The following is a 15609-nucleotide window of genomic DNA, read 5'->3' on the forward strand; positions in this document are numbered from 1 at the left end:
ACTAAATAAATAAATTATGGACATTTGTAACACTTTGTTGTGTTTGGAGTGCAGGGTTTGTTTGTTTTTTAAAAAAGGAAACAGTTAAAATCCCTGGCAACGCAAACTCCCATTTGCATTCTTAAAATATTATTTGAGCAAAAGATTAAGGCTGTTGAGCCAATCCTATAAAAACAGACACAGCAAATAAAACCTGTTTCAAGACTATGCCAAGCTATTTTAGAAACAACCATCTGGCTCAAGGATCTTAACACAGTCGGTTCCAAGAAGTAAGGGGGAAGCCTGAAGAAGAAACAGATATTTAAGAAATTAAGAGAACTCACCAGCAACTGATTGAGGACTGCTGAAACCAGCTGGGGAACAAAATATACTTCTAGGTCCTGGGCTAGTGTCTAGACACTAGAGCCAGTGTGGTGTAGTGGTTAAGAGCAGTAGACTCATAATCTGGTGAACCGGGTTCGCTTCCCTGCTCCTCCATATGCAGCTGCTGGGTGACCTTGGGCTGGTCACACTTCTCTGAAGTCTCTCAGCCCCACTCACCTCACAGAGTGTTTGTTGTGGGGGAGGAGGGGAAAGGAGGTTGTTAGCCGCTTTGAGACTCCTCAGGGTGGTGATAAAGCGGGGTATCAAATCCAAACTCTTCTTCTTCTTCTTCCAAACAGCAAAGTGGCATGCTAGAATATGGATGCTGATCTTCTCTGTCCTGGCATGATCTCTGCAGAACACTTCTAACTGACTTGTCCGCTTTCCATGAGCAAGGGATTTTGGCTTCTGGGGAGTATTTAAAGAAGGGCTGAGAAACCCAGGCCCAGAAGCCAAATATGGCTCTCAAAGCTTCTTTATCTGTTCCTTGGGACTCCCTCAGGCCACACCCCTCTCACTTGACCATACTCCTCACTATCCCTCCTCCATATCCTTTTTGAGTGCTGTTGCCTGGCTGGAATTTCTTCTTGAACTGTGACTGAATGCAAGGGCAAATATAGGTGTGGGTGGTTGTCTGCCTTTGTAGCCTACTAAACAAAGATGAAGTCACATCCATTGCTCCACCCTCTTTTGCCCATGGATACAAACACCACTCACAGAGAGCCCCAGAAGGTTGTTCATGATGGAAGGTGGCCCTTGGGTGAAAGAAGCCCCAGCGCTAGTTTAAAGATGTAATCCCTCACATACACTCTAAAGTCCCAGAGTACATTATTATACCGCTAAACGTGCCATTTTGGCTTTAACTGAGCAGCAGACACACACCCTCTTCAAGGAAGAGGGTGGTCTTCCCAGAAGTGCCCAAGTTCAGAGCATCGTCTAAACCATCCTATGAAAAGGAATTCAGTTCCTATGAAAAGGAATTAAAGGAATTCAGCTGTGGTCACATGAGATGTACAAGCATGAAGGGAGCATTTTTGAGAACGCTAGTGTCAAATGCCAGCAACGCAAAACCTTAGAATTCTCCCACAAGAGGCTATAGCCTACAGAACGAATAATAATAATAATAATAATAAATTTTATTTATATCCCGCCCTCCCCAGCCGAAGCCAGGCTCAGGGCGGCTAACAACATTAAAACAGTATGACATTATAAAACATTATAAAAATGAATTAAAATCAAAATTGATGGCAACCATAAACTAAAGCTTTGTAAAGATTGCCAGAGGAGGGGGTCAGGCTGCGCCCTGACCAAATGCCAGGTGGAACAGCTCTGTCTTGCAGGCCCTGCGGAAAGATGTCAAGTCCTGCAGGGCCCTTGTCTCTTGTGACAGAGCGTTCCACCAGGTTGGAGCCGCAGCCGAAAAAGCCCTGGCTCTAGTTGAGGCCAGCCTAACCTCTCTGAGGCCTGGGACCCTCAAGGTGTTTTTATTTGAAGATCGTAAGTTCCTCTGTGGGGCATACCAGGAGAGGCGGTCCCGTAGGTTAAGAGTCACATCTTCCACCCTCCTGGCACCTCTGTCACTGCCCACTACTTGTATGTAGCCTTTGGAAGGTGTACTCTGGCTGAAAAACGTTCCCCATCCCTGTTAGACGTACTATGTGACTTTAAGACCTAATACACAAGTCAGGTCATTTTCCTCTTCTCTCCTCATTCCTTCCCCCGCCTTTTGTGTTGGACCATATAGAATATAAACCTGAAGACAGGAATTCCGACACACACACACACACACACCCGTGTATTGATCTTATTTAAGTCACTCTGGGAAATCTTTTGACTGAAGGAGCAGGGTAAAAATGGTTTAAATAAACTCAGTAAATGCAAAGCCTCCGCCACGTCCCTCCACCCTCCAAAATGAGGCAAGTGATGACCATGAGAAATGAGGGCCTTTCCAGTCCCAGCACCTCAAATATGTCCTTTCACATCACCAAGCAAAGAAATGTGACCAGACATTCAAATGTGCTTTATAGCTGGTTTTAGACATGCTGGGTTTTAGTGGTTTTGCTTCCGTGACTCTTCTGGTGTCTTGTTTTTATGATTTTAACGTCTCTGTTTTTAAAATTATATGCTGCCCTGGGAGTCATGGTACTGTAGGGTGGCATATAAAATTGCCTGTTAAAATGGTACTTCAGAAGTACTTACCAGGGGTATCCAGCAGGAACTTTCTATTGCTGTACCCTTACAGACTACTGGATACTTGCTGGATAGCATTTGTTACTACAGTAATAAGCACTAAAGTATCTGTTACTGTAGTATCAACAGGCAAATTGCAAAAAAAGAAGAATGGTGGGGAGATACAGGATCCTCTAATTTAATACAAAAGAGCTGGAATAGGAACAGAGGAAGCTGCCTTATACAGAGTCAGACCATTGATCCATCTAGCACAGTACTGTCTACACTGATTGGCAGCAGCTCTCCATGATTTCCAGGTCAGGTTCTCTCCCACCCCTACCTGGAGAAGCTGAGGATTGAACCTGGGACCTCCTGCATGCAGCACTGATGCTCTGCCCCTGAGCTATTGCCCTTCCCTCTCTATTGCTCTGTCCGGAACGCAGCCATTCCATGAACAGAAGATTTCAGTCACTGCACTTGCTAAGCATAAAACAGCATTTAAAAGGACCAGATTGCAATTATGCACACATACCAGAATGAGCAGCATGCCAGTGCAGAAAACAGGTGGCAGGGTGCAAAAAGTAGGTCATTTTAGCAGGGCATCCTGTCAAGAAACAAGTTGTAGATATCCTGCAGCGGAGGGACAGTCAGCTTGCTAAGACCACGGTCAGCAGGAGGCAAATTCACTCAAAGGCTTTGGAGACTTCGGGGTCATGTGTCAACAGAAATGCAGTGTACCACCCAGGGAAAAAAAATGTCAGAAGCCAAGAAATTGTATATTTTTTTAAATCAATCCAAGACAGAAAGCAGTGTCATGTTTGTACTAAACAGTTCAAGCAAGGTTTCCCAGCACTTACTCATTCAATGATTTTTTTAAAATATTAGTGAATATGCTAAACAAGTACCCCCCCCCTTTTGACGCCACCTTCAGTTGTCCCTGAAGGAGGTTGGTGTAGCCTGGCCTTTGCCAACCTAAGGCTCGCCAAATGTTCTGCACTACAGCTCCCAGCAGCCCCACCCAGTCCCAACAGTTTCCGTTGGGAACTGCAGTTCCAAATATCAGAAGGGCATCAGGTTGGAATAGTCTGGTGTACTGAATAAAAGCCATAGATCTCCAAAACAGAATTGCCTGTTAAGGGAGATACAAGCCTTCTCCCTAGCCAGGATTTGATAGGTGCTCATTGCTCCCACACACCCTGCCATGCAGCAGAAGAGGGTGGGGGGAGCGGGTATCTGGGGAATATTCACCCCCTATTTTATTGATTTCAAATATTTTTCTCCAACCTTTTTCTGTGGCTCACTACAGAAACTAAAGCAATTGGTAATGTACGCTCAAACCAAGTGAGAGCAAAAACAATACTTTGCAAAATAGGACAAACATTTTTGGGGTGTGTGTGTGAATGACTTAACAGCCTGTCCAAATAGCAAATGGGTCAATTGGGCCCCTTGAGAAAGGGAATTCCATCACTAGGGTGCCACTACAGAAAAGGTCTTGCTTCACATCCCAGTCAATCAGATATTTGGTGAAGTAATGTTATGCCCTGTGATACAAACTACATTTGCCATGCAACTGAAAGCTGCCCAAGCCGTCTTCATTCCTGGAAGGAACACCTGGTGACCATCAGAAAGGAAGGGATAGTATTGTCACTTCCTTGGCCACAGTAGTTATACCCTCCTAGAACCTAAAACTCTCTGCACCTTTTTTTCCTTTGCAGGTCCGCATGACAAAATTTGAACCAAAAAAATGATGCTTCCATTCCAAAGTGAATATAAGCAATCTATACAAGAAGAATCCCAGCTTGAGGAAAGTGTTATTGACTATGGATCAATTGAAAAACCTGACAGAAGCAAGAGTACATCTTCTCTCCCTTACAAGCCTAATCAACTTCTTAGGATTCCAAAACCGCTCTCTCAATTTTCAACAATACTTTCCCTCCTCTGTCTTTAAGACACAAGTATGAAATAAAGATGAAGAAAAAACATGGCCCTGATATACCTCTAAGAAGACTGGGTATGTCTGAAAACACATGCATCTTCTTAAATTTCCCACACACAACTCTTATGTACATAAATAAACCAGTCAGTACCCATAAACGCGAGCTGAGGGTGGGGGTGGGGAATCTCAATGAATTGTAAATGTCAAGGATCTGAATGAGCAGATTTCATAACATGTTTTCATCAGCTTTTCCAAGAATTAGATGCAACCAGCTCATGTTGTCAGCAGTAAATCAGTAAATTGTCTCCCAGCTTTGTAACTTTAAATTTACAGGGTTTAGCCCCCCCCCCAAAAAAAGGGGTGGGTAATAATGCATTTATAATGGCCTAGCTCAGCTAGTCTCAGATATATCCTAAAGATACAATCAACTGCTGATGACCTTGTATTTTTAAAACAACCTGCCACTCAGGCTGTCCTCTCCCACCAGCAGAACAACAGTATCAATACCACAGGAACAAATCTCAAAGGTTCATTTTGTCTGAGTCTTCAATGCGATGCACAAGTAAGTGCATCTTTAGGAGCTAGGGTCCAAATAATGAGCATTACTATACGTAATGCAAAAGCGAAGAAAAGCAAGGACATGGAACATTACAACATCAGCAAAAAAGCAAGGAACATGAATGTGAGGTTTCTTTTGCTTCAAGTTCACTGTCATCTGCACTTGACCATAGTTGGTGCACAGTTACGGGGTAAGAACACAGGTCCGTGTGTTAAGAAATCTCACACATCTGCATTAGAAATCAGCTCAAGAGCCACTGCTATCCAGTTTGACATAGCCAGTAGAAATGGACCGTATGTCTGACAACACCACATCCTGTCATGGTTCTCTTCCTGTTCAGAATACAACCCTTTGAGGAAACATTTATTGAAACATCCCAATGTCCAAAAGTAACAGGAGGACAATCCCTTTATTAGAAGTAAAATGTCACAAAGTAATGAGCAAGTGTTTTTAATTGCCTCTGAGCTCTTCTTAAGGTTGGATGCTAACACACCCACCCCAAAAACAGGCCAAAAAAGCACCATTATTTATTTGGAGAGGTTCTCTCCCCTCCTCCCCATTTTGTTTTTTGCATAACATTCAGACAGAAGAAGAGTTTGGGGGCCTGACAGATTACTCATAACTTTTAAACATTTAGCTGGTCCTAATAAAAATATGACTATTAGCTTTGTGTTATTTTTGGATCCTCTACCCCAAATAAATTAGCACAGCTACTTTCAATGTATGTTTATTTGGGAAGATCCACAAATTTGTTCCTTAACCAGGATCCAGCCAGATGCATCACTGCACTGCCAACAACAGAACACAAAGTTTTAAGCTGCTCTGCATATCCCTCCGTAGTACCTATGGGCATCAAAGGGATGAACTTTCAGGAAGGTGTGTCAAGAATTCCTAATACTATGTTCTTAATTCCGATTGGCCAAAGCTTCATTCTTAAAACACGTCACGTGACTAACTCTACTCATCTACTCAAAATCATGAATGGGTTTGCTTCCCCGATGCTGCACTGCGGTGCTCGCTGCCCTGATGAATCACCACTCCCTTTCTACCAGATTATCACCACTGAATTATTCACTTAACTGAGTTTTACCAACTTCCCTGGATGTTTTACGGCGGATTATCGCCAGGCGTCGCAGCAGCGCCCTCTACCCGACCCACGCGGGAACTGTACCCAGGGACGCTGCCCAGCGCCTTCGCTTCTGCCCATTTCAATTACAGGCGACGATTGCGACTCAGAAATCTGCAGGCACTTCAAAACAACCCCCACTTCGCTTTCATTTTAGAGATTTACCTCTTCCCAATACAATTTCCGGCCGCCTCAAGAAAGAAAAAAATGCTCGACGTGCAATTCTGCACTAAAATATAAATGACAAGTCTCCTTAAGAAAACCCCGTGGTCATATTGCATGTACCCAATGAGTTCAGAATAGACATGCACAGCATTGCACTGTTAATAATCTCCCTATTCCGTGCAAAAATAGAAACAAAAAGGCTTCTTCTCACCGACTTCTGCCTGTCCTCTAATCCACCGCTTTTTGCCAGCAGGCTGGCAGGCTTGCCTTCGCCCAAGAGCTAACGTGGGAAAGGGCTTTTTGATTTTAGAGAAGGGCTGCAAACGCTCGAGAGCCTCTCCTTTCCCATCTCGGCTCTCTCCCTTGTGTTTTTGCAGCTGCTCTGCTCAGGAGAGACCATAAATGTAGCCTGCGGAGAATGTTTTTTTTAAAAATAAAGAGCGCCCTAAAAAGCTACGATCACTTGGGTTGGACTTACCCAGAAGCTCAAGCAGCGCTTTTTTTCATCTCCGGACTTGGCTTTCACCGCAAACGGCTGAGCTCAGGGCTCCTGCGCGGCCATCCCGCGTCCGCCAGCCAAGCCCCCTGGACGCCCAAGTGCACCAGGCAAGGGAAAGGGGCGGCGGAGCCTGCGGGCTGCTGCTGCTGCTGGCGCTGCAGCGGCGTCTTCGCCTTCGCCTAAAGAGCAGGCGCCGCTTCCTCGTCCAGCCAGCGGCCGCTTTACGAGCGCCGCAAGCTCAGCTAGGCGCTCCTGCGCTACGCGCTCTTAAAGGGGCCACAGCCCCGACGGGGCGCGCAGGAGAAGAAGCGCCCGGGCGCTGCCGCGGGAAGGGAGCCCTGTCTTCACGCGGCGGCGCGTGCTTAATCTGAGGGACGCCCTCCCGATCTGCTGCTATTCTGCTGGTGGGATGCAGAGGTCAGCGCAGGTGGGGCACTCAAAACAGACTTGGCACTTTTGTGCCACAAAGCTACGTCGGGAGTGTGTGGTTGGGGGGGGGGGTGGAGATCTTTTCGCAGTAAGGAAAGTGATGCAGAAAGGCGCTGGGTAGTGTGGGAGATCAATGGCTCTGACCCAAGAAAACAAATCCGAATGATTGTTTGATAAATAGCGTTGAATGAACTCCCCACAAACTTTGTGCAGCTGGTCAGAATGTTGTGTAAAGTGTCCAAAGACCAATAGGTCAACTGATAGGTTTAGGAAGCACTGGGGAAGGGACATAGCAGGCACCTTTAACTGCCCCACAGCTGACATTGTAGATGACATCAAGTGTAGGCAGGTGGACATAATTTGACTGAAAGCACCTTTTGGGCCAAAATGGTGAGGCCTAGTGAGACCCACAAGCCAGAGGTTCGTTCTCTCTCTCTCTCTCTCTCTCTCTCTGCTTCTTGGGGGAAAAAAACTATTGCAAATCGCACATTTGTGATCTCTCAATGGACCACTGACAATATTCTGTATGCCCTGAGTTAGAGTCATGTTGGTAGAGGTAGCCATGGGGCTTTGAGGATTGTCTCAGTGCAGCTGCTAATTCATTAGCATGAAGCACAGGAAAGAATCAGAAGACTATGCTCCACTCCAACCCTGCTTCATATTATATGTATTTGGTTGGCTTACTAGCTTTCAGATTTATAGCCCCCTTGTCAATCAAGTGATCCTCAAGTTTGCAGTTTCTCTCCCTCCCACCATACTAGATCTCACAGTCATTAGGCTAAATGAAGATTAAGGGCAAGACAGATAGAAATGCTTTGTCACACAGAGCACAGCTCAGGTATGGAATTTGCTTCCAAAATATGTGACAATGGTAGAGTGGGCAGGGTCAGAGCTCAGTGGTACAGACATGCTTTCCCTGCAAAAGATTCCCAGGCTCAATCCCCAGTATCTCCAGTGCTGGGAAAGCTTCCTGCCAGAAACTCTGGAAAGCCACTAGCAGTCTCTGTAGATCAGGGATGGGGAACTTGTCTGGATGTTGCTCAACAACAACATCCATCATTCCTGGCTATTGGCCCTCCTGACTGAGGCTGGTAGGAGCTGGCATCCAGCATCTGGAGAGCCACAGATTAGCCACCCCCAGCCCAGATGGACCAGCAGTCTGAATTAGTGTAAGACAGCTTCCTCAACTTTATGATAAGCTCTCTCCAGGGAGACTCGCCTGGCACCATCAGTAGCATTTTTAGGCAAGAACATTCTTATTCACCCACGTCTTTGGATCTTAATTTTAGTGGTGTAGATCTGTTTTTCTATTATTTGTGCATTTTAGGATGTTCTAGCCTCTTTTTATATTTGTTTTTAATGTTCATTTGTGTAAGTTGCTTTGAGTTTCATTTTTGGAAAAAAGTGACTGATGAATAATAATTTTTAATCAAATTGCAAGAAAGGAGATTCGGCCTAAACATTAGGAAGAACTTTCTGACAGAGCTGTTTGACAGTGGAACAGTCTCCCTCAGAAGGTGGTGGACTCTCCTTCATTGGAGGTTTTCAAAACAGAGTTTGGATGGTCAGGGACTCTATAGCTGTGATTCCTGCACTGCAGAGGGTTGGACTAAATGGGAGCCCTTCCAACTCTATGAAGCTGGGTTCTTCTTCTCCCATCCTACGGAAACAATTCATCCCAGAAGGTTCTCGCACAACCAGAAGCCCAAAGAGGGCCACTGGAAGATTCCATACCTCCCTGCTCTTCAGCTCACAACTATTCTCTGTGCCATTGCAGGAGGGGAAAGGCCTCAAGGCTCATTCTCCACAAGCACTCAACAACACATGGATGAATGCCTCCACCCTGGAAGCTAGGCCCAGTTAAAGATTGAAAGCCTCCTGTTTGTTGAGCATTCATCCTGATTTCCTTGTGCAATGCTTACCCAGGGGTTCGGTTATGGCTGTGTACACCCTGTACCTTTAAAGCACATTCAAAGCACATTGTTTCCCTCAAAGAATTCTGGGCACTATAGTTTGCTGAGGGTTGCTAGGAATTGTAACTCTGAGGAGCAAACTACAGTACCCACAATACCTTGAGAAAAGGAAAGAGTTTTGAATGTGCTTTAAAGTTATAGGATGCATCCTGATTGGCTTGTAGGGAGGTAATATGATAGTGAGCATTCATCCCAATTTGCTTGCACAGAGTTTACACATCTCCCCATCAATCAATCATCTATTCTCCACTTTTTAGTGCATTTCCCCATCACTTTCCTAGTTGCAAAAAAACAAAATGAAAACCAACCAGCAACCTTGCTTTGTCTTTAAGTGGATTTGTTTCTACAGAGCGATTTAATTTCCGGCAAGTGGTTGAATCCTTCTTGCAAAATACTGACAGTCTAGAGGAGACCAAAGAATTTCCTTCTCACTTTCTGCAACACCAAGAGGGAAATGGCTGCAGGGGTGAGAATCCTGCTCTTCCTGCTGTGGGGAAGATGCCATTCTCAGAGTCTCTCTCACCCAGAAGAAACAGGAGAAAATATCATCTTGCTACCCACAAGGCAATATTCTGTTGACTCTTGCACAAAAAAGAGAGTTTCCCATCCAACAGCAGAAATTGCCTCCCTAGACCAAAAGGAAACAGATGGCAGACTGGCACTGGTCTAGAATAGATGCCCAACTAACCACAGAAAAGGTACATATTGGCCAAATAAGTGGCAATGCAGGCCAATCACAATACGGCACTGTTTTCTCTACTCTACTGAACAACCATGGTAACTTGGCGTTGATTCTGGTGCTCCCAGGACGTGTCTACAAAGATTTTATTTATACAAAATGGATATGCCCCTTGCTTGTAAATAGACCCTCTAAGCAGTTTACAAAAATAAATAAATAAAACATTTGACACAACATTTGTTAGTGCTAGAGGCAGAAGAGAGATGGGGAGGAAGGCTTCTGTGGCAATAGAGCTTGGCAGCTGCCATTTGGAATGGGAAGAGTAGGACTTTGATTGACGCTCAGTCCCTTGAACGCTGATCAGGACATTGGGTACATGTAGAAACATTGGGTACATCAGGTATTGGGTACATGTAGAAACTTAGATCACATCCATGCCATACATTTAAAGCACATGGCTTCCCCAACAAAGAATCAGGGAAGTTTGCTCATGGTTCTGGGAAGTATAGTTCTCTGAGGGCTAAACTACAGCTCCCAGGATTCTTTGAGGGATGTTTTAAATGTGTGGTGCGGCTGTGACCTTAGCTACAGACAAAAAAGCCACAGTTATCAAAGTCCAGATTTGGAAATACTTAACTGTACTCTGTGTTTCAGGACAGTATGTGGAAATAAGCACTTATGTATATCTAAAGCACTGGGCGAATTAAGAGAATTAAGGAATGATCTTTTATTTAATAATAACAACAACCCACAATGTACTTCCTACATTGTACTGTACGTGTAGCTTGAAGATAAGAAAATGTGCAGTCTATGATAGTCTCTTAGATAATTTAGTGATAGTTCTGTTCCTTTGCAAAAGAATACCAAGTTTTTAAAACATTACAAAGATTCCTTTGGAAGCCAGGTTTCATGATTCAGAAAGAGAAATATTCACTCATGCTTTGAAGTGAAACGATCCCCTCATGCGTGCCTTGAAGTGCAATGGTCACACAAAGAACCTGATGGATATAAATGTATCTGGCTTGAAGAATAGGGGTGCAAAAACCCAAGAGCAGGACATTTCCAAAAGCGAGATTATGCCATAAAAGGGAATTGTTTTCTGCACCAAGTGTTCTGCAAAAGCTTCTGTATCAGCCTTTGGTCTAAATCGTTTGTTAGATCAGTTGTCAAAACAAAGGAATCTGAGTATTGTTAAACTGAGGACAAAGGTAACTATTGTAGATGGACTTTCTGTGGCAGGCTGCCTGCTCCCTCTGACAAAGGGCTTAAGCACCATGTTGTGTGGATGGGGGAACTGAACTGTGAGCAATAGCCAACACATTGTTATTACAAGGCATAAGTGTCTCTTACATCTGACACACTGCGGCTGCATCCCTGCTCTGAAGGGATGGGGTGACTTCTGATGTCAAAGAAATTTGACTTGAGAGCTACGCCTGGCAAACACTGTCAGCTGATACACAGCATGTTCATGTGGGACCTGGAATCATGTCCCACATCAGCCATTGGTTCACCTGGTGAATCTGTTGAGTCACTATTGTTCGTCTCAGTTTCCTCATCTGCAAAATGGGGACAATAATCCCCTATTGTCCGGGAGGTGCTGGCAGGATGACTGAGAAATGCTTCATCAAGAGTTGAAAATACACTATTATGTCTTTTAAAATCTCTGTTTAAAAAATCAGACCGGATAGCACCAAAGTAGGCATAATTAATTAGAGCAATCCGTTTCAAAATAAAATGTGTTTTTTTCCTGAGGGAAAACTCCATTAAAATACCCAGTTATGAGCTGCACCTGCAAATTCCTATCCAAAGAGCAAACTGTTTCAAAGATGGTGGACTTGAACTGACTGTATGGGACGTTAGGCACTTAGAGAATCTGGAGCCAATCTTTGTGCTCAGATTTCTGGGATCCATCAGCTGATTCGGCTGATAGCCAGTGTTACCAGCAAGTGCTCAAAGCAGCTTACAGTAACTCACATCTTATCCTCATAATAGTGCTGCAGGGTTGCAATTTGCCAGGGCCACCCAGCGAGCTTCATGGCTGAGCAGGGATCTGAATCACATTCAAACCCAACCCTACCACTACAAATGGGGGGGGGGGCGTAAATCCTATGTGGAGGCACATCATGTCCCTTTTCTAAAGTGCTTAGCATGCTCCCCCCTCTTGATCACACCTGATCAGTTTCTTTGCTTTCTTTGTTCTCCACTTAGAAACACCAGACATCCGCCTCCCCCCCCCCATTTTGTTTCAAAGGATGTTCCATATTCTAGAATTCCCCCCAACACCACAGAACATTACAGAAGAAGAAAAAATATCACTGCACAATGTTGCTGGAATCTGGATTCAGCGAGCAATTCCACTTCCAATCCTGGCTCAGTCCTGCTTCCTCTTTCCCAATCAGTTTGTGCTCATTTCCAGTAGATCTGTTTTCATTTAGCGAGTTTCTTCTCTCAACTCTCCACATTTCTGAAGTTGACAGTGGAAACCGAAGTAAGACTGAAAGGAACCATCTCAAAAGTAAGAGCTGATGAGGATGGAGGAACCGTTGTCCTTTGGGGCCATACATACGCTTTGTGTGTCATCTTGGGCACCCGGTAATGTAGGCAAATAAATTACACGTTCGTAACGTGATTCTTTTTAAAATTATTTTTTCCCACTATAAAAAGCATTTATACAGGCCCAATGGAAGAGGAGGTGTGGAGGAGAGTGAAACCCTAAATGTGGAAACCAGGAGGGAGATTTAATTTTCCCTCCAAATAATACCATTATTAGGTCAATAACAGTGTTCTACACCTCAGCTCTCAAAGGCAGGTATCCTGTGATTGCCAATTGCCAGAAATCACAAATGGGGAGATTGCGACCACCGTCAGGTCCCTCTTGCAGGTTTCCCATAAGCGTCTGAGTGACCATTGTGAGAACAGGATGTTCGGCTAAGTGGGCCATTGACCTGATCCAACAAGGGTCTTCTCATAGTGTGCAAGCTTTCATGTTCTGCAGAACTCTTCATCAAGCTAGGTGGCAAACAAAGCCGTAGAAAAGAGGGCGGGAGCAAAGACCCTGCAAGAAGCTTGAGGCGGCATGCACGCTTCTCCCCCCGCCCCAATTTAATCCTCGCAACAACCCTGTGAGGTAGGTTAGGCTAAGAAGCAGGGACTGGCCCAGGGTCACCCAGTAAGCTTCATGGCTGAGTGGTGATTTGAACTCTGGTATCCAATACCAACACTCTGGTCTTAATCCAATACTAAAATCACTGCACCATGCTGGTTCTCTCTCTCTCCCACACTGACTTTTGAGACAAAGAGAGGGAGAAGGTATCAGACATTCAAATGTGCTTTGGATAGGTGCCATGAAAGTTCCAAAATTCAACAAGGCATGAATGGGAAAAGAAACATTTCCCACCCCCTGTAGGCCAACACTGCTACCTTTACTTATAAATTATTTTGTTACCCAAAGTCTTTATATAGCAGATTGTGGGCTGCTAACCCTGATTCATGCCTTGTACTTCACAGACCATTGTTTTGTTTTGGCTCCAAAACCATTTGTATCCCACTCCGGTTTTCCCGGAAAATACCTGCCATCCTATTGTAGAGAAAACGGTCCTAGCTAGCGTGTGGCACACAATGTGGCTTTACTTACAGGAATTCCTCTATAGTTAAGATTTCCAGGGAGTTGACAGAGGTCTAAAGAAAACATGTTTGCCTGCTTTTAAAACATGGAATGCTTGGGGGGGGGCGGGGAGAGCAGAACTACCTGTTAGTAGGGAAATGTGAGTTTCTGTGGCTCCCCTCTGAAAGTACTGAGAACATTTCAAAGGGGAAATAGGCAGGCTCATAAGGGGGCTTCCCCCACTTATTTGCCTTCCTTCCTTCTGTTTTTCTTTTTCTTTTTTAAAACAATTTTTCTCCTTTAGAAGAAGCTGGTGTTAGGAAAAACAGTTCAGGGAAACATTTTCAGGGAACAATTAGCTAGCACCGGAAGAAATAATACCACCAACACCACTCCCCCAAACACATACTTGTCAGTTTCCCCTACAAACACTCCCTGTGTGGTTAATGTTAACTGCAGACATGTTTAGGAAATATGTTTATTACTTCTTAGTTAGTTAGTTATCATATATATATATATATATATATATATATATATATATATGAGAATGAATGGGCAGCTAAGATAATATATAGTTCTGCCTTTCATAGAATCAACATTTCAGAATTCTGGGTTGAGTGAGTCATCTAGTCCAGCCCCTGCAAATCAGGAATCCCTGACAGATGCCCATCCAGCCTCTGCGAAAACCTCCATTGAAGGAGAGTCCACCACCTTCTGAATCCATTCCATTGCCGAAAAAGCTCTTACTGTCAGAAAGTTATTCTTAACGTTGAGGTAGAATTTCCTTTCTTGTCATCTGCATTTGTTTGAATCCATTGGTTTAAGTCCTACCCTCTGGAGCAGCAGAAAACAAGCTTGCTCCATCTTCCACACGACAGCCCTTTGGATATATGAAGATGGCTATCATATCTCCTCTCAGTCACCTCTTTTCCAGGCTAAGCATACCCAACTCCTTCAAGCGCTCCTCATAAGGCTTCGTTTCTAGACCCTTTACCATATATGCTTCCTAAACTCATATGAAATAAACTTAGGGCAGTGCCAAATGACCTGTATTCATCTTGATTTATTTGCAGGAAGATTAGATGATGCTGGCTATTTAATGAGCACACATCATGATTTATTTATTTTTTATTTATCAAACTTATTAGTTGCAACTTACAACCAGCAATAAATAACACAGACAGTAAAACCAGCATCAACAGAGAAAAAGCTAAAACTCCATGAGTATTTTTATGATTCCTTTGCTGAAAAGTTAGGTGGCACTATGTTGAAAGAAGTGTGATCCAAAACTTTCCTGTGCGTGTTCCCATCAATTTTCTTATAGCAAAAGGTCTGATCTTTTGGTTACTGGTGGCCCCCCTGTCAACTATAATTGCACAACCTGAATTTACTGGTATGTTATTGAATTGTGCGTGCGCACCCCCCCTCCAAAATTGTGACAGTTTGAAAGCATCATTGACATATGAAAAAAGGAACATCAGTTAAACGGCCTTGGCCCATTTTACCTAAAGAAGCATCTCCACCCTCATCATTCAGCTCAGACACTGAGGTCCAGTGCCAGGGGCCTTCTGGCGGTTCCCTCACTGTGAGAAGTGAGTTTACAAGGAACAAGGCAGAGGGCCTTATCGGTAGTGGTGCCCACCCTGTGGAATGCCTTCCCATCAGATGTCAAGGAAATAAACAACTACCTGACTTTTAGGAAAAAATCTGAAGGCAGCCCTGTTTAGGGAAGTTTTTAATGTTTGATGTTTTATTGTGTTTTTAATATTCTGTTGGGAGCTGCTCAGAGTGGCTGGAGCAGCATATAAATAATAAAATTGTTGTTGTTGTTGTTGCGGGTCCTACTAGTAGATTATAACATCCAAAGTACTGTGGGAATATTCTCCCCTTCTTGCTGTCCCTATTGTTCAAGACCCTGTCCATAATAGATGTCCATAATAGATGAAAAAAGAAGAATTGGTAGCCGCCCAGAGTGGCTGGGGAAACCCAGCCAGATGGGCGGGCTATAAATAATAAATTATTATTATTATATTTTTATTATGAAGCTAAGAAGGACTGCCTTTAACTTAACAGCATCTGAGGCACTGAGACAGAAGGCAGCACCTAC

At 44.1% G+C, this 15609-nt stretch overlaps 1 protein-coding gene across 6 annotated transcripts in view; it reads right to left on the reverse strand.

Annotated features, from left to right (window-relative positions):
* DAAM2 (dishevelled associated activator of morphogenesis 2) overlaps positions 1-15609 on the reverse strand; it is a 217077-nt gene that overhangs the window by 182608 nt on the left and 18860 nt on the right. The window contains exon 1 of one of the 6 annotated variants that reach the window (XM_079969177.1): positions 6797-7033. The exons of the other annotated variants lie outside the window; for them this stretch is intronic. The gene's annotated coding sequence lies outside the window, so the exon portion shown is untranslated. Of the gene's footprint in view, positions 1-6796; positions 7034-15609 lie in introns of those variants that run through there. 6 annotated transcript variants of the gene reach the window in all.

This window comes from Podarcis cretensis (genome assembly GCF_951804945.1).
Source record: "Podarcis cretensis genome assembly, chromosome: 3".
NCBI classification, from domain to species: domain Eukaryota; kingdom Metazoa; phylum Chordata; class Lepidosauria; order Squamata; family Lacertidae; genus Podarcis; species Podarcis cretensis.